Consider the following 22,151-nt stretch of genomic DNA (forward strand, 5'->3'; position numbering starts at 1 on the left):
GTCCCGTACCCCAGTTCCGGAGGCGGTCTCCCGTGACCCCAACAGCTCAGGTCAAGGCGGAAGTGGCCCTTGCCCCCTGCTCGGTTCCCTGCGAGCGCCGCTGGCTTGGGGGTTTCATTGTCTGAGGAATCGGATACAAGGCTTTGTTCACGGACCCTTAGGGCTCTCAGCGAGGACTGGAAGCCAAGGAGGAGTTTCCAGGCCCTCAGCCCGCCCCGGCCCGCCCCTCGGCTCCCCTGGGACCCGGACACCCCGCTCGCGCTGGAGGCCTCTGAGAGGGCAGCGGGCAAGCACAGGCAGGTGAGGGCTCCTGCGAGGTAACAGGTCTTCCGTGGCGCGCTGCCATTTGCCACCCCCGGGGGCTCGGAGACACGTCTTCTGGAGCACCCCGGGAGGGTGGCTTGGTTGGGAGGACCGTGGGGTGTGCAGGTGGGAAGGCCGGCATTTTGAGGCCTCCATAGGGATGGCATCACAGGTGTGGCACTGCAGGGGGTACCCTTTTACTCTTCTTTGGAAATTTCTAGAAAGTTCCCAGCATCAACTTAAACCTCGGAAACAGATTTGTGAGGAAAGTGAGCGAGTAGCAAAGCCAGAGGCTCTCCCAGGCACGTTAGTACAGTTGAGGCAGGAGGGAAAGCAGCAGATTGACCTGGCTTTAGTAGGTAGGCGGAACAGCTGGTGCACTGGGCAACTGCAGACTTTCCAAGTTTGAAGGCCATGTTGCAAGTGTGAATTTTCAAAGGATCCACTTGAGGTTTCCTTTGGTTCTGTTTTCAAAAGATAAGGCGTTTGCGTTAGAACTGGTATCTGACCCCATCTAGACTGAGAGCAGAGAGCGCTTAGCTACTCCAGAAAATCTTTTCTTTTAAAATGGAGTAATGCTAACATAAAAGCTGAACCCCCTGCATGAATCTAAAAACCTGTAGTATATATAACTGAAGCCTAGATAAATATAAACAAATGCCCGTACAACATTAAGTGAGACCCCTCCTAAAGTAAACAAAGAAAACAAAAACAAATTAAGTGAACAACTCAGTTCGTGGAGAAGCTTTTATGGTTAATAGAACAACTTATGTTACAATGGTTTTATTGTGTTTAAATTGATTTTTTGAAACCGTTCTTTCTTTGAAAAATATAGCCAAATTGAGTGTGAGAGGGAAGGAACTCTGGCAATTTTGCATAATTTTTCTATCAATAAAAGGAAGAATAGCATGTTCTTCACTGGATTGGGTGTGGGGGCAGCTGCAAGCTTTTAACTCATATGAGCTAAAGAAATAGGGTTTTTATTTAATAATCAACCAGAGGAACTTGCTAGAGAAATTTGATGAATTATTTTAGCAGGGGTCCCAAATTTTACCTTGTTACCAACAAGCACTTACTACCTTCATTTTATAAAGTCAAACTTTGCGTGTAAGTAGGGGCATAGTTTATAACTCTGAAAGTAAGACTACGGTGAAGCCATGTACTAGGAGTTTCAAAATGGAAATATCCGGAAGAAAAAAAGAACATGGCCATGAAATGTGGTCAGTTCTTAAATATTTTAAAACATGGAAGTCTAGATGCCATTGCCCTACAGGTGGCAGGGGTGGTGGCGGCAGTCGCGGTGGTGGCAGCAGCAGCAAGGTCAGTGCCTAGCAAACTAGGGAAGCATAGTTAAAGCCCCAAGCGATTTGGAGGTTGTGAGCAAAGTAGAAACTAGTATTTTTAGGATTTCAAGGAATTTTGCTCTTTCCCAGCTGGAAACAAAACCTGAAAAATGAGAGAATAGATAGCTGTAAATCTGGCAAGTCCAGGAGAAAACAAAAGAGAGAAAAAGGACAGGGCAAGGTTTATATAGTTTCCCTGCTGTTCTTTTGGGGTGTGTTCATCAACAGATTACTAATTTCTCTGACCCCACACATGAAGAAGGAATTTGAAAGCAAGCATAATTTTCATTAGTAATTAAGGGAATTTTGCATTATTACTTTTTGACCTATTCCTTTAAACAAAAAAAGTGAGAGGATCAACTTCTCATATAGTGACTAACCCTTCGAAGAAGTGCGTTTTTTTTCCTTTTCTAATTTTAAAATGGCAGATGAGGAGCCCCAGAGTTCTAATGGCTTGATACTGGGAAAACAGTGAGCAAGCGGGCCAGTGAATCATTCAGGGGCTCTGGCTTGGTCAACTGGGTTATTACGTATGTAATGGGATTAAAATGAAGATAGCCCTTTATTTGTGTAGCTCAGCAGCTTGAGGTGTGGTTCCCTGCAACAGGGGACCTTGGGTGGTGGGTGAGGCCACTGGGGGTCATCATGTGATGACCCAGGGAGGAACACTTGGATTTTCTCATGTTGGGTGGTTATTTCACTACAGATGACTCTCTTTTGGGTCCTTGCCTTGTGAATGTTGTTATTTCTCTCAGGACAATACATTTTAAACAATTCTGAGAAAGGTTTTCATGTATGGTATATCTCCATAGAGAAATAAAATAGCACAGTAATAAATTTCTTCTTGTTCTTCTTAATGGAATGAACTCCCGCTTTAATCCCCTTATTTTGAGCTTAGTCGCTTGACTCTGAATAGCAGGGCAGGAGAATCTCAGGCTGAAAGTCCATCCCAGACAATGACAGGCCCTCTTAGCAGGGTCCTTCTCTTACCCAGAGCTGAAGTTGTACAAGGGAGAAATTTTCACTTCTGGAGGAATCATAAATTCCTCTTGCTTTATAAAATTAAGCAATTCTGCAGTAAAATAGGTAGCCAGTTTATTTTTATCACTCCAGAAGGCATTCGCGGTGATCACATTCAGAAACAAATACTGCCAATGGAAGTGCTTGCTCTAAGAAATCATATAGTTCAGTTGTGTCTGAAGTACGTAGCTTTGTTTTGCTCATTTATCTCTGTGTTCTAAAAGAAAAGGGAGCATAAAAGTGTGACTACACCAAGGCATCAAAAGAGGATTTTTTACATTAAACTCCAAGGGATCTCTGGAAAGCATTAACTCATAACTTTGAAAGTACGTGGGCCAAAATGGCCAGGTTGGAGAAATGTTTGGGCTTAGTGATGAGAAGGCCTGGGTACTCCCCCGACCCCATCAGTAAGTCATTGCACAGAGAAATCTTTGCCTCCGAACATGGCTGAGCCTGGCCTGGCATTTGTGAGGAGGGGAGGGAACCTGGCCCTTCTAACTGCCAGGGGCAAGTATAGGGGCTGTGCTCCTCCCCCACTAAGCCAGGACCATTGTGTGCAACTTTGTTTGCAAATCAATTCACAGGTACTCAGATTCTTTAGTGATTAGAATGAATTGGACAAAAAAAAAATCCTCCTACTCCTCTTAAATTAACTGAAAGCTGTGTAGTAATTTTGGTTGTGGGGAAAGCAGTTGGTTAGTGGTGGTAAAACAAAAAACTGTGATGAAAGTATAGCTTAATTCTTCTGGTTTTGGCCCCAATTCAAATGTCATTCAACACATTCACATTGTGACAGGCACCCTTGGAGCTGGGGACGGTGAAAAGCCGGTGGAGTAAGATACAGGTACTGCTTTCAGCGAGACCCACATGCTAGAGGGACATTATGTCACGAAGTGCTTGCGTTATGCTTGGATATGTCACGGCATCCTTGGTAGAGCAGAGGAGGGAGTGACTGATTTCCCCTGGGTGGGGGACAGTTGGGCCTTGGCACATCTTCCTCAAGGAGGAAGATTTAGTTTGGGCTTTGAAGGGTGAGCTCCATATCCTTAGAAGGAGAAGCAGAGGGAAGTGCATAGATGAACAAAATCAAAGAGGACTGAAGAAGCAGGGTGTTTTCCAAAGCAAGAGGTGACCAAGTGAGGTTCACTAGTCCTGAGGCCATCGGAGGAGGGTTGGGGAACCACAGGTGGGTGGGTCAGTTTGAGGAGTTGTCTTTCATTTCTTGGACAGTAGGGAGCCATGGCATGGTTTTAACAAAGAGCGTGATTCCAGATACTGTGGGGACAACCCGATCGGGTGGAGGCCAGAGGCACAGGCAGTAAAAGAATTCACACAAGACAGAACAACGAAGATAGAAGTTTATTGAGTACGCTGCAAGGGAGCAGTGGACAGGACAGCAAAGGAGACACTGCCAGAAGGCAGTGGTCGGGGGCTGTAGGAAACAGGGGAAACTGAGGAGGTGTGGTAATGTATAGTATTTTCTTTTTTTGGTACCTGTGCCTGGTTGTACGTAGCCCACTGGTCAGCTAGGGCCTATGGCTATTTTGAGGTGGTTGCCAAGTGGGCCTGTTTGCATTTAGCCCGGTGCTCGCTGTGGGCCCTTTGACCTTACTCAGGTTTCCATTGCTCAAGTCTGTTCCCTAAAAGCGGCCTTTACAGATATCACATCTGATTCGGAGATAGACCATTGGGACTTGCTGTGATGGATTGGATTTGGGTGAGGGTTATGCAGAGGGAGCTGTTAAGAATGACTCTACAGTTTGCTGTCTTTTTAAAAAAAAGATTTTATTTATTTATTTGAGAGAGAGCACAAGCAGACGGAGGGGCAGAGGGAAAGGGAGAAGCAGATTCCCCGCTGAGCAGGGAGCCTGATGCGGGGCTCGATCCCAGGACCCTGGGATCCTGACCTGAGCCAAATGCAGACGCTTCACTGACTGAGCCACCCAGGTGCCCCTACAGTTTTCTGTCTTGTATGACTAGTTCTATTTACTGAGATGGGGAACACTGAAGCAGGAACGGTTTGGGCAAGTTCAGAGCCTGAGTGTGAGGTACTGGTGGGACATCTAGGAAACGTCCCGGGCCAGAGCTCAAGGGAACAGTCTGGGCTGGAAATAAAGACCCAGAGTCATGGAGGTTTCCCTTTGGCAGAGGCTTCTGTGGACTACTGGCACCTCTTTATGGCTTTGATGTGGGGAAACTGAGTCATACCGACCCACTCCAGCCATAAAAATCTGCTCTGTCCCCTGTTATGCCCATGTAACTCATGCTGTATCTGAATGTTGATAGCTGAACTCAAGCTGTGTGTGACATGGGGTTCCCACTGGATTTTCAAGGTGATGATCCTAGAACATCAGTCTCTTGAAAGACAGGCAAATAATTCTCAGGTTTTTAATAGAGCACATAAACTGCTTTTGAGGTAGGCCTCCCAGTTCACAGTCTGCAAAGAACTTTACCTTTTCGATTGTCCTTTATCAAGGGTGTAAGACCGCTGTAAGGCTTTTCACAAACACTACATAAACATTAAATTGAATTACAAATGCTATTTATGAAGAATAGAATATTATTCTTGTTATTTGATACGTATTTATGGAGTATGTGTCCTGACTTGAGTTTAGCTAATGGCCCACTAGGGAAGGGTGCTTTGGAGGTTGATGAGTTTTTCTTCTGATTCTGTTTCCAATAATTAAGCACACTGTTTAAGTAACAGGTTGTTCTTTGATTATAGAGTGTTCATGACCACTAATAAATGTACCCCATATTTAAATATACAAGTTGCACCTCTGGGAGGGCCTGGAGCTAAGGGCAGTCAGCCTTTCATATGCTAATACCTGAGATCAAGGCACACTAGATATTACTCAATCAAGCTAATATTTAGCTTTGGAAATTAAAGCATAAATTCATGAATTTGATTAGTGTTCTTCTCCCTGCATTGATATTTAACCATAATATATGTATGCACACAATGTTCCAAGATTTTTCCTTTTATTTTTTGACGATGTATGCTGTACTTGCTGCAGTATTTGTTGAATTCATGAATGCTATTGTTTTTCAGAAGAAAGCCATCCAAGAGGTGTTGTACTCCCAGTGTGCCTTCATGCTGTTTGTCTCCTTGTTTAAGTGAATGAACTTTGACATTCAAGGTTAAAATGAAGCTTATCATTTGGGGCACTCACCAGATACATGGGTGTGAGCTTGTCGTTTGGGGCACTCACCAGATACATGGGTGTGCAGTGCATCTTAGACTTTTCATGGAACTTGCCTTCCTTTATGGTATCTGATCTTCCTGAGAGGACCTTATGGGGTGGCAAGGTCCAGGCTTAGCACCATTTTACAGGTGCTCAGAGAGGCCAGACGACTTGCCTAAGGTCACATGGCTAGTGCAGAACTGGGACTAGGTCCCAAGCATTCTGACTTCAAGAATATTATTGATTTCCACTAGTTTTGCGACCTCCCTAGTTAAGCCATTGGATTAATGATTTTTAAAGTGTGAATTTGTAAGTCAGCTGTTTCCTCATAGGAAGTAATAAGTATCTCCCTTAGTATAGGTGAAGAGTTGTGGAAGGTTCGCTCTCCTCCTTGGAGTGTGTCAAACCCCCTTTGAAACATTCGTGAGTACTCTGCAGACAGGACTTCATAAGGGCTGTTTACTCTTAGCCTTTTCTAGCATGAGCTCCATTTGTTGATCTTCTCAGGAAACCTAGATGTGAGCTGTGCTGTATGGTGTGGACCACACAGTGCTTGAAAATGAGAAAACCTCAAAGTTAACAGGCAGGACTTTGGGAAATTGAAAGGTCTGCACTAAATGATTGTACTTTGAGGTGAAATTCACAAACAAAGTCAATCAACATGAAAAATCTGGAAACTCTCAGTGAGAGCTGTTTCATCTTTCTTTATGTTCCACAAGAAACAAGTTGGAACCTTTGGTGTGAAGTTCCAACTTATGTAATCACAGAAAGCATTTGAAGTACATCGAGCAGAGACACTATTGTGGCTGTCCGTGAGGGCATTTGCAGAGCCTCACTTTACTGTGGTTGTGTCTTAACCATCAGCATTAAGAAAAGGAATTGGGTGGGAATGGGGGCGGGGAGTGGGGTGGGCAGGAGGGCATGTGGCTTGCGCAAAGCCAAGAGTCAGCAACAATTAGGGAGATTATTTAAGTGAGGAGGTCTGCAGTCTTTCATTCAGGAAATGGAAGGTTTCTTTGGCCCCTCTTCTATTTTTTTTTAAAGATTTTATTTATTTATTTGACAGAGACAGCCAGCGAGAGAGGGAACACAAGCAGAGGGAGTGGGAGAGGAAGAAGCAGGCTCCCAGCAGAAGAGCCTGATGTGGGGCTCGATCCCAGAACGCTGGGATCACGCCCTGAGCCAAAGGCGGACGCTTAACGACTGCACCACCCAGGCGCCCCTTTTTGGCCCCTCTTCTAATTTGAGAATCATGTGGCTAATAAATTGAGTAACTTTTTACCAAGGTGGTATTTTTGATCATTCATGTGATATTGGCACATAATTCATGTCTTGATCTTAAGTTATTTTTGTTGTATATGGGTTTTCATTCACGGACACGGCCCCTTTTAAAAAATTATTCAACCTGTTCTGGGAGACAACTTCCCTGCTTTTTTAGATAAAGCAGCCTAGGGTATATGGAAGAGTGGAATAAGGTTGAGGAGAACTGGAGATTGGGCTGGGAAATTACCTTAAGGTCAGGGTGTTAAAATAAATTAGGAGAAGCCACCTAACTTCTGAAAGGCTTGTTCCCTAGTTGATAAATAGGGATCAGTTAGACTTGCCTTGGGAACAAACTGTATTTACAGAGTTCTCACAGCTACTTAAAAAGATTGGAAAGAAATCATCTGAAATGGCAATATTTGCCCCTGGGTGGTAAAATTATGTTTGTATTGTTTCTCTGTTCCATTTTGTAAATTTAAAGCTCTTAAAAATAAGAAAACTAAACTAAATTTCTTTTTGAAAAGGAAATGTCAAAAGAAACAAGAAGGCTGGCTCTTTCTCAGCGTTCTAATGGGAAATGATTATAGTGTTCTACAAAGCTGTCGAAGGGGCTACATAGTGATGGAAGGTTTTTTGATTTCTTTCGGAAAGATTGTAGGGAAGGGCTTTGCTGGAGCTTCCAGATCCCACTGCTCCTTTCTAATGTGAAGGTGGCCTTGGGACCTTTGTCTTGAGTGGTGAACTGGGCCCAGCATGCTGCCAGGAGCACTAGCAGTGGGCGCTCCCTTACAGATCACCTTTTGGATCTGGGGCTAACAATTGTCCTGCCTCTTATTCGGTAAGCTGTCAGGTTTGTGGGCTGCCAGCTGCCTTAGCTTTACCAAAAGGAGGTGGTTCGTTCATTCTTTTACTGTGTATTGTCAGCTGAATAAAGCAGCCTACCACAGCCTCTGGGACAAAAGCTCTCCATGAGGATTACACTGCCAGGTTGGAGAATGGCCCTTTCAGTGCTGTAGAGCCTCACGTAGGGGCTGTGTTCAGCTGACCACCTTTATGGAAATCCCTTTTCTTTGTTGAAAGGCTCCCCCCGAGACAGAGGCCAGCTAAGCCTTTCTGGGCAGATATGCTTTGTGTAGGGCTGGGAGGGAGATCTCCTAGGTTAGGTGCTCCTGGGAAGAAAAGCTGATTGAAATGGTTTTGTAAATGCCATTGCTAATAAATTGAACACTGGCAAAAACTTATTGCAATTAAGATATTATTGACAAAGAACAAATCATTCCTCAAATGGAACAGATTAAAGTGACATAGTTTGGGAGTGCTGCAATTGTTGATCTTTAACATTATGCAAAATATATTACGTCTGTATCTCGTTTCCAGTTCTCTTCATATCCTTCCTGATCCTGGCCTTCCTTGTTTTTGTCTGGAGTGGAGAAGCTGCTTCTTACTCCCTCCATCCTTCTAATGGAATGTTTTCAAGGTTTTATCTTCTCTTTAAATAACTTCCTTAGGGCACTCCGAAGATTAGTGAAATTTCAAATATTCTCTGTGCACATGTCTTGTAAAATTGTGAACTCTCCCAAACTGGAAGAGATCTTCAAGTCATCCGTCCAAATATCTCTCACGGCTGTGTGGTCAAATTGATCATTCATGTCAAATAAAGATGGGTTTTCTTGCATTTTCATTGATACCTAAGGATGCAAAAGAACCCAAAACTGGTGAATTTTCTCTCTAGATTTTTCCATAACCCAGTTCCCTTTAGTAAAAAACGTCTCTGGCCTTATGATTTTCAACCACTCCAGCCCGCACTGCCCCCAGGCCCATTACTGACAGTATCTCATCCACCTCTTACCTTATCCTTTGTCCCTTCTTCTATTACTCTGCCTCCTTCAGAGCATGTCTGAAATCCACCCTCTCTTGCAACTTTCTTCTCTTCCTTCTGTAACAACTACCTTCTAAACTCAAGCCTTTCCTCAGCCCGTTGGCTTGAGTTCCCTGCATCATCTCTCTTAGAGTTGGTTTGATCTTGGTAGTCACATTCTCAGAAATTTGCAGTAGTGCCCAGCTATCCTATAAATTAAATAAAAGTGTTAATGTCTTCAGGTAGAGAACCCAGCCTGTCCAACAACATTGATTTTCACATTTGATTCTTAGGCTCTTCAAAGTTCCCACTACTTAATTTATTTTTTATAATAATATTTTTTTATTATATTATGTTAGTCACCATACAGTATTGCATGGTGCACTGGGTGTTATACACAACTAATGAATCATTGAACTTTACATCAAAAACCAGGGATGTACTGTATGGCCACTACTTAATTTTTAGAGAATTCTTTTGACAGTTATGTAGTCCTTCTTTGAAATAATAATTGTTATTTCTGTGTAGTTCTTTTAGTTTTAAGGGCTGATGACAACACGGCAGACACCCTGATTTGCCCAGAAACCGCAAGTGTAGGACTCAGATTCCTGAAAAAAGAATTCTTGCTTCCTTGGTAGCTTCTTATAGTAGTCAAGAAGAATGATCCTTACTATAAAAATGGACTAAGAATGACCTAAAATATTCCAGTATAATTTGTAATACTTCCAGGTTCTTGACTCAAATTCAGTATTTCTGTGACTTTATGTATGTTAATTTTCCTGTTTAGGAAGTTCTGCTATTAACAGTTCCAGTATCATTTTCTTTCGTTTATTTCACCAATTGGCTCTTAAAATTTTATTTTATTTTAAAGATTTTATTTATTTGAGAGAGAGAGAGAGACAGCCACCGAGAGGAACATAGGCAGGGGGAGTGGGAGAGAAGAAGCAGGCTCCCAGCGGAGGAGCCTGATGTGGGGCTCAATCCCAGAATGCCGGGATCACGCCCTGAGCCGAGGGAGACGCTTAACGACTGAGCCAACCAGGCGTCCCAGCTCTTAAAATTTTAAACTGAACTGAAGGGTGAGAAAAATTACCTATCATATTCTTTTTTTTTAATGATTTTTTATTATATTATGTTAGTCACCATACAGTACATCCCGGTTTCCGATGTAAAGTTCGACGATTCATTAGTTGCATATAACACCCAGTGCACCATGCAATACATGCCCTCCTTACTACCCATCACCGGTCTATCCGGTCTATCCCATTCCCCCACACCCCTCCCGTCTGAGGCCCTCAGTTTGTTTCTCATAGTCCATAGTCTCTCATGTTTCATTCCCCCTTCTGATTACCCCCCTTTCTTTATACCTATCAGATTCTTAATTAAATGATTCACTAAGACCTCTTTAAATGTTTCCCTTAAAATATACATTTATGTAAAGAGAGGTCTCCACATATGAAGTCACCTCTCCTACATTGTTTCCTACATATTTTTCTATATCCTCAGTCATTCTTTTCCTGAACCCTAGGGTCTCTGGAGAGAAGAGCAAACTCTTGTCACAGTCCTCACCCAACTGAATGTGATTTATTCCTCACAGTTTTACAGGCTATGTTCAGACAATCATGGCTTGTTGAGAGGCACTAACCCTGTTCCTCCACAGAGGGGAGAGACTGGCAACACATGACTTTCATACAGTGCCAACGAGGGCAGGTGCCATCGGGGTCCCAGAGAGAGGATCAGAAAAGCACTCTTGGAGAAAGGGCTTTGGAGAATGTGTCTTTGAAGGATAGATGTGTCTTCAATCAGTAAAGACATGGGGAAGGGCATTCCAGGCCAGGAGACTGTCACTGAGCAAGGGCAGTGGGAGGCAATGAAGAGTGTGTGTCTTGGTAATGGCGAGTACCTCCTGGCATTCAGAAGATGTGAGCAGTGGTGTGGCTCATGATCCCTTCAGTGCATGTTTGTTGTGCTTCTACTCTATGTCAGGTGCTATGGACAGGGAGGAGTGAGACCAGATTCTGGCCTTGTGCTCATAGCCATTGGAGGCGGGGGACCAGCAAGGGCTGGAATAGTGATCAGGAACCCTAGAAAGTGGCAAGTGACCTGAGACAGTAGTAGACAGTGAGCTCCTTGGAGCTCATGGAGGAAGAATATGAGGAGAGCATGCACAAGAGAGCATTCTACACAATTCTGGAAAAACTTGAGAAAAATGTTATCTTTTTGGATCCAAACTTGTATATCCAGATCCTCAGATACCTTCCACTTCATAAAGGCTGTGGGGTGTATTTGCCAAACATCAGACACAGATTTCTGTTTTGGGACCATACTCTTTGGTTATGCAGAATTGGTACTGCTCAGATGGTACAAGGATCATGTGTCCCTCAGAGAATGTGGGAATACTGCCTGCCTAACATGAAGCAAATCCATAGCACCCGTTAGGAAAAATTCATGAACATCAACACTTCTGTATCTAGGATTACACATACAAGTTCTTCTTAATTGTACATAAAAGAGAGTTTGTATAGAGGCAAATCTTAACGTCACCTTTAGGGGTTATATCAAGGCCACTCAATAAGACAGCATCAGAAAGCTCAGTCCCTTTGGTGAAGCAGGATTGAAGGGGGCTGGAATTAGGAGGAGACTAAGGAAATTTGTCTTCATGCAGAAGCTAGAAGCAGTTTAAGAACCTTCTTGAGTGAGGAGCAAACCTACTTTCTCTACCCCAAAGCATTGCTATGAGAATCATGGCACTGTATGGAAAACTCAGTTCTAACCTGGAAAGTCTTGGTTGTTGAAAAGGATTCTCATCTTTATTTTAAATGTACAGTTACATGATAACTGACTTCCTTTGTGTTGATAGAAGGGCTATTTTTGATCTAGAAACATTTCTTTCTTTGATGGTCATCTGGATAGACTATCTACTGTCCAGAGACAACATTCATTAGTTTTTTCATCTCTTGTTCTTAGGTAAGAAAACAGTAGCTATCTTTTAGACTTTTCTTTTATACCTATCTTTTATATTTTACTGAGCACTTAATAATCCGATGGAAGTCAGAGTCTTCTGTGCTTCGAAACTGATCAGCAAGTTATAAGTGATTGGGGGAAATCCAAGTAATGACTTGCATTTTAAATAACACCTGAATTAATAATTCACACAATCAAGACATGCTCCGTCAGGCTTAAAGCACAGGTCAAGATGTAACATCGAGTAATCACAGTCAATTCTTTTTTTTTGTTTTCATATGGAATGCTTCACAGATTTGCATATCATCCTTGTGCAGAGGCCATGCTAATCTTTGTAATTGTTCCAGTTTTAGCATATGTGTTGCTGAAACAAGCACCACAATCGAATCTTAACAGCAGTGAATTGAATGCATGTGAAATTGTATAGCACAAATAAAAATATCTGTTTACATATGTCCTTGATTTTCACCAGCTACAGATTTAAATTCAAATAATATTTTATCTTAAGAGATTATGGGGCACCTGGGTGGCTCAGTGGGTTAAGCATCTGCTTTTAGCCGAGATCATGATCCCGGGGTCCTGGAATCAGGCCCCACATGGGGATCCCTTCTTAGCGGGGAGCCTGCTTCCCCCCTCCCTCTGCCTGCCACTCTGCCTGGTTGTGCTCTCTCTGTGTGTGTCAAATATCAAATTAAATCTTTAAAAAAAGAAAAAAAAAGATAGTCTACTTGGTCACTCTAAATGTAGCATTCTACCAATTTCCTGAGACAATTGTAAAGTGAAGTGAAGAAAAGATGTTTTGGTTTTGATAAATTGTAGATTTTGGATTGAGGGTGTGTGTGTGTGTGTGTGTGTGTGTGTGTGTGTGTATGCACGCACACTCACAGGCAAACTCAGCTGGAGAACAAATGCAAACAGAACTGAACTTGAATGTTGATTTTTGCATCTGATTTTATTTTTATATAGGCATGTATATGATCATATTCTTTCATGAATGAAAACTCAACCTACATATTTGCCTTGAACTGTGATGTATAAAATAAAATATAGCATACATTTTTTGCAATAAATGTAATTTGGTGTTTAGATTCTTTGGGAACCTTGATACTTCTGTACTGAAAAAATGAACAGATGTGGAAAGTCTGTTTATAAATCTTTTTTTTTTTTAAAGATTTTTTATTTATTTTTTTGACAGAGATAGAGACAGCCAGCGAGAGAGGGAACACAAGCAGGGGGAGTGGGAGAGGAAGAAGCAGGCTCACAGCAGAGGAGCCTGATGTGGGGCTCGATCCCACAACGCCGGGATCACGCCCTGAGCCTAAGGCAGACGCTTAACCGCTGTGCCACCCAGGCGCCCCTGTTTATAAATCTTAAGATGTAACCATTATACTCTTTCTCACCCATTTCTTTCAAAAGGTGCATTTTCCCAGGGATGCAGCTGGTCAATTCCACAAATGTATTTTCAAAGATTGCATGGAACTTACATGTCTCTCATGCCAAATTGCTCATTTTATAAAAATATCTTAATAGAAACACAAATCGTCCTTGTGCAGCCTTGAAATTCCATACTGGGAATATTTCCTTAATATAGAAATTCCACTGTGGTGGTTAAACCTGGTGAACAGATTTTACCTTGTTTCTGGCTTCAAAGTTATTTAGATGCTAAGTATTAATTAAGCATATTAATTTGGGTCATATTAAAGTGGCTCATACTATGCTTGAATTAGAACATTTTCCTACACAGGTAATTCTGAGTGCATACGTAATTTTGAGTGAGACACATTTGTAATGCATGATCATTGCAGTTGTTTTTTATGTTAGAAGAAAGTCTTTTCTTCCTTAAAATTTTTAAATTTCAGCTTTACTGAAATATACTTAAAATATGAAAATTATGGAAAGTTACATGAAGGGTGTCATCCTTGCACAGGGGCCATGCCAGTCTTCTCTGTGTCTTCCAGTTTTACTGTATGTGTTGCCCAAGCGAGCATTGCTTTCAGTTGTTCTTTAAAAGAAAGATTAGATTTGAACACTTTATCTTTAGAGTTGTGTCCCAGGTGTTTGGGCAGACTTTGTTGGGGACTTCTTGGGGATCATCTTGGACTGAAACCAATGAACCAGTCAAAAATGACCTCTGAACTTACCACATTCATTTTCCCCTGGACCTTTCATAATTTTTCAGGGGATCCCAGACTGGTGTTTGCATCCCAAAGCTCATGAAATATTTATTGTTAGGTTTCCAAAGCTTCCTTTCTGTCATTCGTAAGCTAAAATGTTTCTTGTCATTGAAGGTCCTTGAGGATGGAAGGTAAAGCAAACCAAGGACTCAGTAAAGTCATCTTGGAGATTCCCAGCGTTCCTAAAACCTATGAAAAGCCCTGAGATGTCCTGTAGTCAAAAAAATCTGCTTCACTATATTTAACTCAGGATTTTCCAAATGTACCCAACCAAGGAACACTTCATTTTTATAATTGCTTCAGACCTATTAACATCCTTTAGTGGTGTTCCTTGAAAGCAATGACCTTTAGGAAGGTCTAGGTTACTTGTATTAGCGCATTTAATGCATGTAAGCAATGGCATCTGAGCCTGGCATTCTCAAACTCCCCAGGAATAAGATTTACCAGTCATCTCTGAGCAAGAAGATTAGCAGCAGTTAATCACAACTTCTAACTTCCTAGGATAACTGGCCATGAATGTTTGCATTGACTTAGGGTCCAGCAGGTTTGAAGGTAGCAAAAACTCCTGTGGTATCTCCAGTAGGTTCAGAAAATGGCCTTCTAGGCTTAGCACTTTCTCTGCTGCAGAGACAATGGAAAACAATGACCAGCCCCCAAATGAAGAATGAGATTTGTTAGCATAGTCCCCTCTGCTCTTAGATGCTATTGCACAGGGATGATATTCGCCAGAGATCTCTCCCCCTCTCCCTCTGTATTGAGTGGCTTTGAGAGGATGGACTGTTGAGCCATTAGGGTCACAGACCAAATCCAATTCCATGTTTCTGAGAACCCATCTTTTTCCGCTGCAGAAAATTGAGTTTGCAAGTTTTGACAAAATAACTTTTCTTTAAAGAAATGGTAAAAAGTAATTAACCATTGTACAAAAAATTTTAAATCCTTGGCATCAAGTTTCAGTGGACTTTATTTTCAATGAATATGATTGGAATTTTATTTAATATATGATTTTGAAAAGTCAGTTTCTGTTTATATAGCACATAAGTTAGATCTAATATGGATGGTTTAATAACAAATGTTTGTTTTATGAACCAGTAGAGACTCATAATTGAAAATCTTGAAAGTTCAACATAAGCCTCTTATTAAGTGTGGTGTATCTTGTCATTTTTATAAAATTTTTGAATTAAAGGAGTGACTAGAGTAACCTTTAGTTTCTGTAAGTTCGAATATAATGTGCGATGAAGCTTTTCCTCTGCATGAGTAATAATAGAAAAGTAAAGTGTTTCATAGATCTATAGAACCCAAGTAAAAGTTGAGTTTTTACTCAGCTTTTGTGAGGAGCTGTAGGAATAACTGTAGGAAGACTACAAACTTCAGATGTTTCAGGGAAGGAGGCAAACTGAAATCATGAGAGTAACATGGGCATGATCTTGATTCAACTCTAATTTTTTTACATAATAATTTGCACATTCCACTGTTTTAACCAAGATTAAAGCATGGTTACATCATTTACTAATTTATTTACTCATTCAGTAACAATTTTGGGGCAAAAGTGAGGATGGGAGGTCCAGAGGAGATGTGCAGGCAAGAAAGAACGTCTCAGTTCGCAGCTCAGTCTAAGAGCAAGATTGACCCTGGCAGTGTGGTGTGTCCCCCCAGAAGTGCCTACTTGTGGTCCTGGACCCAGTGACAAGCCTGGGGAGCCTGGGTGCTGAGTCATGCAACATCCACTCTTTGCTCCTATGTACCAGCTTTCAGGCATCCAGGACCTCTACACATGTGTGGCCATTTTCCTGGGGTCAGTGGTTTCTTGCAGAAAAAGAAGGAAAGAAGGAAGAAAGGAAGGAAGGAAGGGAGGGAGGGAGGAAGTGAGCTTATCTTCTAGAATCTTGGAGGCTATACTTAGTGCTTTGCATTATTTTTATTGTTAGACAAGGTTAAACACATTGATTTCCCAGAATGGATTGAAATTGAAGTTCTCTTGAAATATAATGGATCAAAATAGTTTTTCATTGATAATGGTTTGTTCTTTCCTCCATAGCAGTTTCAGGTTTACTTTCCCTGTGGTTCTAAGGATGATAGCTCAAGCTTTCTACTAGCTAGGGAACCCTGAGCTTCACTGTGGCAGAGTTCAGGGGGTTACATTTAAGAAAAAGTATGATCACTTTAACCCAGGTGCTGCCCTGCTACCTGTAACATCAGGTCCCAGCTTCTATGCCTCTGTTCCTGTGTTCCCTCTGTGCCCCTCATCTCTGTTCCTTCTTCTCAGCTTCCAGAACATTTTATGTGAATTTAAATTTTCCAGTTTCAGCCTTGTATTCTAGTTAGCTATCTGCTTACAAGTCTGATCTCTCAAAGGGCAATCCATATCAACTTCATCTCTTTATCCCCCAGAGTCTGCCACGGAGTCCTCACTTAGAAAATGTCTATCAAGTGTCTAATAAATAAATGGGACTTAACTTACATACAACCCTTCAGGAAAGATGTGTTGTCTGATGGAGGGAAACATTCCTTTACTTCCACAATTGAATGTCTACTTTTTACTAAGATGTCTCTGGGAAAGAGAACCAGGCTATTGGGATATAGGAGCTTTTCCTTGTTGCTCTTCCTCTTTCACATCTTCCCTGTACCCCTTTCCTTACAGACGAATTATCAATTACACCTTTTGAGTTTCTCATTCTTCATCTTTGGTAAATTCTTGGGTTGATCCTTTTATAGATAAAACAATATTGGAATATGGGGACTAAGTGATGAAAAAGGGGAGAGGAAAAGAGTAAGATAGAGGAAGAAAGTGTCCATTGATTAAGCCTGGAAAGAGAGGCATTGCACAGCCAGTCCTGTTTGCTCAGTTTTGCACAGTACCAGTGAGTAGCTAAAATAAGTAGGACAGAGTTATGATGTATGAAGGATAGACAAGGAAAATTTTCTTTGTAAATAGCTGACTAGGAAAACTTCAGGGACAGTAGTCTCAACAATGTTTTCTTGGGTCTAGATTGAGTCTGAGAGTGTTAGCCTTGGTTTGATGCCATCATCCTTTTGAATAATCACAGCAGCAAACACACAAGGGGGCTTCGATAGAGTTCTTGGGTAGGATAGAGGTGTGACAGGGGGTTGGAACCTATCATCTCCAACCACTGGAGGGAACCAAGGTGGAAAGGAGTGGATGGAATGCACTTCAAGATTCTTGCCCTTTACAAAGCCACGAGTGCTCCTGCACTTCAGCCTTGGTGTTGTCTAGAGTCTTGAAGTACACCAGACTGTCACTCTTTGCTATAGACCAGAGATTCTCAAATACTCAAATCTTGTGTCTCACAAATCACTGTCAAGGGACTGGGCTCTCACCAGGATAGAAACCAAACTCCCCTATGTTTTTCAGCAAAGGACATTGATGTGTTCAGATGGTTTGTCAGCATATTTATGATTTTTGGTGAGTTTCAAGGACATGATCAATTGCAGAAAGGTTATTGGACATAAATGTGATTGCTACAGAACTTCAAAGTAATTTGTCAATAGGCTGGGGAACCAAAAATGGAAGAAACATGAGATGTTTGTGCTTGCTTCTAGTCCGCTGGAAGGTCATGGGTGGAAAATGGAGGTGGGGAGGGTGGGAGGAGGGTAGGTGGGAGATGACACGTGACGTGTGCAGATGGGCAAGAGTGTTGACAGAGGGCCAATATCAAGTCATGGAGAGGCAGTACACTAGTGAGTGAATGCTCAGACACTGCCACTGACTCTCAGGGTGGCTTTGGGAAAGTTAGCTAACCTCTATGGACTCTATTTTCCTCATGTGTAAAATGGGGATGGTAAGTGTTTAATAAAGGTCACTTAATGTGGATTTAGTAAGTGTTTAATAAAGGTCACTTAACGTTATTACTGTGTTAAACTTTTTTGAAAAATCTTCTATCTTCCTACTACTATAAAGCTAAATTCAGTAAATGTGTTTGAGTCTGGGCCCTATCCCAAGGGGGCTTTATTGCTTAAATGTAAAAATAACATTGTAATGAGGTTATTTTCATCTTCACAGAACTCTTAGAGTAAGGGGCCTTAAGACAGATTCTGAGCAAACTCCACCCCAGTTTCTTCATGATTTCAGAGTAGAGATAGAAACATACCCTTGGTCATTAAATTGAAAGTTTGCAATATTTTTCAGTTCTGTGTGGGGTTTTTTTGGAATTTGCACACTGTTTTAACTTAATGAAATCCTTTTTATTTATTTAATTTATTTATTTTAAAAAATATTTTATTTATTTATGAGAGAGAGAGCACAAGCAGGGGGAGTGGCAGAGGGAGAGGGAGAAGCAGACTTCCTGCTGAGCAAGGAGTCCAATGCTTGGCTCCATTCTAGGACCCTGGGACCATGACCTGAGCCGAAGGCGGACACTTAATCAACTGAGCCACCTAGGCGCCCCAATGAAATCCTTTTTAATTGAGGGGTTATAACTATCGGTTTAAATGCCTCTTCCTTTATTGACTGTCACCTTCACGAAGGCAAAGACTATGTCATCCTCGTCCCTGGATTCCCATGCTCAGCATTGCCAAGCATGGCACAGGGTAGGCACTGCATGAATGCAAATAAGTGCAGTGTTTTAGCTTTTCAAGTTAGGTGCTTTCATCTGTCCTAGTTCTAAAAAAATAAAGACTAAGTCTAGGGAAAATCAAAAGAAGATCTAAAAAAGATAGGATAAAAACCTACTGGTGCTTCCCTATTATTTCTCGCTAGATTTTTTTAAATGTCAATTAGGAGAATATTATACATTTCATGGATTAATAGAAAATCGAGGTTGGTGTAGAGTGGCATAGCTAGAAATGTAGGGATTTTGAGCAATAGCTTTAAGAGTACAAACTTTTCAGTTATAAGATGACTAAGTTTGGAGATCTAATACACAGTAATGTGACTGCAGTTAAGAGTACTGCACTTTATACTTGAAATTTGCTGAGAGTAGATATTGTTTTCATCACAAAAAAAAGATAATTATGTGAGGTGATAGATGTGTTAATTAATTTGATCGTGGTAATCATTTCACAGTGTATATGTATATCAAATCATCACATTGTACACTTTAAATATATACAGTGCTATGTGTCAATTATACCTCAATAAAGCTGGAAAAAATAGAATTCTCCAAATTCCACAGTCACTCTCATTGTTAAGCAAAGACTAGTCCTAGGAATAGAGATTGAAGAAATCAGTCAGGGAAAGATAGCACCAGACAAGACATCCAGAAGAAAACCAGTACTGTCCCCATGAATCTTCCATCATTAAAGCTCCTTTTCTGCATCTCAGGGGTGAAGCTTCTATAGGGATTGATTTCTGTGTTTAGTACTAGGATATGCTTTGGGAATATTGGAAACCATTAAGTTCTACAGGCTGACTGAATTCTACTTAAAATCCTACAAGTCTTGTTTGTCAACTGGATATCTATAGGGTTCATCGGTGAGATTTTGTAGTCTAGCTATCGTGGCTAGCAGAGATAATGTGTACATCGGAGCAGCAGAGACTTAGGGTCAATTCTGCGTTTCTAGGAAGTGAAGTCCTTCAGAGAGGACTTGTTCTTTTAGTGGAAATCAAACTAATGTTGAACTTCCCTTTGCCTGTTGCGGGTAGAGCTAGCCCTGGACAGTTAAAGGGAGTGTGAGACAGTACTTTAGCCATCGGGTATGAGAAACTTGGAATCCGTTTATCTTGCTAAATGCTTCCATAGGCCACCATCTTGCAACCCTTTGAAACAGCTTAAGCCACAATAGGGTTGGTGAAGCTCACATAAAATTCACTTTGGACATTGAATAGGCTGGATTTCTCTGGAAGCATTTCTTCTCTAAAATCGTAGGACTCTTAAAGACCACATCCCTTTGATTTTTGGCATTCTGAGTTCCCATTTCCTTTCTTCTATCATCTGGGTGTATAGGACCATATTCTGTCACTGTAAACTTGGCAAAGAGAAAGGAGAGCTATGAAGGTGAAGTAGTTGGCACCAGCTCTCACAGAAGAGGTAGCTTGAATTCTCTATATCCTCTTTTGTACTTATGCACATTTAATTGGATTAATATCCAGTAATTTGTACATAGGGCGAACAGTTCTAAATATGCTAGGGTGTAGAAAGCAGAGTAAGACTACTTTGCCCTGAGGAAGCTTACACTCCAATGCACACAGGGCACATTTTATACAGGGTCTTCAAAGAAAAGACTTGGGGGGAAATCTGGGAAGACTTCCTGGAAGCAGTGATGGAAGGCAGTGTAGTATAGTTTTTAACTCATAACACCAGACTCCCAGGATTCAAATCTCAGATGGACCACGTACTAGTTGGGTGATCTTGGGCCAACCCTTCTGTGCCTCAGTTTTCTGAGAAGCTGAGATGACAACATCAGAGCCTACCTTACAGAGGTAATGTGAGAATCGAGTAAGTTACTTATTGGAGAGATCAGGGCCTCTTTGTAAGTCTGGGGTGGTGGGATACCCAGGGGAGGACTTTAGGAGTAGATACAAGATTAGCTTTGTGTATTGGATTGTGTTGGCTGCTACATGAGGATAGACTGAAGCAGGGTAAGAGTGGAGACCAATGAGGACAGGGTGGTTGTAGGAATTGAGGTGAAGGGATTGAGCCTGAGGTCTGGCATGGAAGACAGGCAGAAGCAGGAAATCATGAGCCACAATGCAGAGGTGGGCTCCATAGCTGGGCCATGGACGCTGATCAGATGGGCCCAAACGAGGGCAGAGAAGGAAGAGGAGTATGGAAGGAAACTTGGCAACTTTCATTTGTAGGAGTAGAGTTTTGACGCTCACATTTGAGGAGTGTTGACATGTAACTGGGTAAAGATGAAGATTTTGGACTTTCTACTCCTTTTAGAGGATTATTTTACAATATGGTGGAAATTTAATTCTGGAGAACTTCTGTTGTTGCAGCCAAAGGAAGTAAGTGTTGAGTTCTCTTGATAAATGAGGAAAGGAAAGGAACAAACATTAAATGCCTCCCTGTTGCTGATCAGCTGAATTCCTGCATAGCCGTGGGATTCTGGATGGGACAGGCTTGTAGAAGAGACACTCAGTTTGACCACTGACGAGGAAGCACATCGCTCAGGGACTTCAAATACAACTCAGGCAAAGGTGGGAGATAGGATGTAGAACATTGTATCCAAACGGGTAGCTAGAAAGCTCAAAAGTTTCCCATTTATTCATATGCTGTCATCCATATCAGGTGGACTTCCAAAATAGTTTAGAGAGCTTCCAGAGTAATCATCTCAGGGCTTCATAACAGAGATAGTGGGTAGTGGAGCAAGACAGGGCAAGCACATTTCCCCTGAGGTTTGAAAAGCAGCACAGAAGAGATGATAAAGCCGATGTTTAGGGACTGATTTGAATCCCAGTTCTGTCAGGTACTAGCTGTGTAACCTCAGACAAGTTACTTCAACTCTAATTGAAAATTTTTTTTCCGGTTTTATTGGCTTATATGGAATTTAAGAAACAAAACAAAGAAAAATAAACAAAAAGCCAAACTCCTAAATACAGAGAACAAACTGGTGGTTGCCAGAAGGGATTGAGGAGAAGGGTGAAATAGATAAAGGGGGGATCAAGAGTACACTTACCGTGAGGAGCACTAAGAAATATATAGAATTGTTGAGTCACTATATTGAACACCGAATGCTAATATAATACTGTATGTTAATTATACCCCAATAAAAAACAATGGAGAGAAGTTAGTCATTAGTTAAAAAAAGTTTTATTGAGATATAATTGACAAATAACATTGTATAAGTTTAAAGTGTACAACATCATGATTTATGTATATATTGCAAAGTGATTACCACTGTAAGTTAACATCCATCACGTTACATAGTCACAATTTTTTCATTGTAATGACAGCTTTTATTATCTACTCTCAAGGCAACTTTTATTTTTTTTATTTTTTATTTTTTTTACTTTTTTTCTGACCATATTTTTATTTTTTATTGATTTTTTATTTTTTTAATGATTTTTTAAAATTATATTATGTTAATCACCATACAGTACATCCCCGGATTCCAATGTAAAGTTCAATGCTTCATTAGTTGC

At 41.3% G+C, this 22,151-nt stretch overlaps 1 protein-coding gene and 2 non-coding genes across 3 annotated transcripts in view; 1 reads left to right on the plus strand and 2 right to left on the minus strand.

Annotated features, from left to right (window-relative positions):
* The first annotated feature begins 259 nt into the window (after positions 1–259).
* The window catches only part of PASD1 (PAS domain containing repressor 1), a 98,016-nt gene continuing 76,124 nt past the window's right edge, over positions 260–22,151 (plus strand). Inside the window, exon 1 of the mRNA XM_034649061.1 lies at positions 260–300. The gene's annotated coding sequence lies outside the window, so the exon portion shown is untranslated. The remainder of the gene's footprint in view (positions 301–22,151) is intronic.
* On the minus strand, positions 12,209–12,313 carry LOC117797538. The gene has a single exon (XR_004622552.1). It is a non-coding gene; the product is annotated as a U6 spliceosomal RNA (small nuclear RNA).
* LOC117797544 lies at positions 13,822–13,924 on the minus strand. Its single transcript, XR_004622557.1, has one exon. It is a non-coding gene; the product is annotated as a U6 spliceosomal RNA (small nuclear RNA).

The sequence above is a fragment of the Ailuropoda melanoleuca genome, chromosome X, assembly GCF_002007445.2.
Source record: "Ailuropoda melanoleuca isolate Jingjing chromosome X, ASM200744v2, whole genome shotgun sequence".
In the NCBI taxonomy this organism is placed as follows: domain Eukaryota; kingdom Metazoa; phylum Chordata; class Mammalia; order Carnivora; family Ursidae; genus Ailuropoda; species Ailuropoda melanoleuca.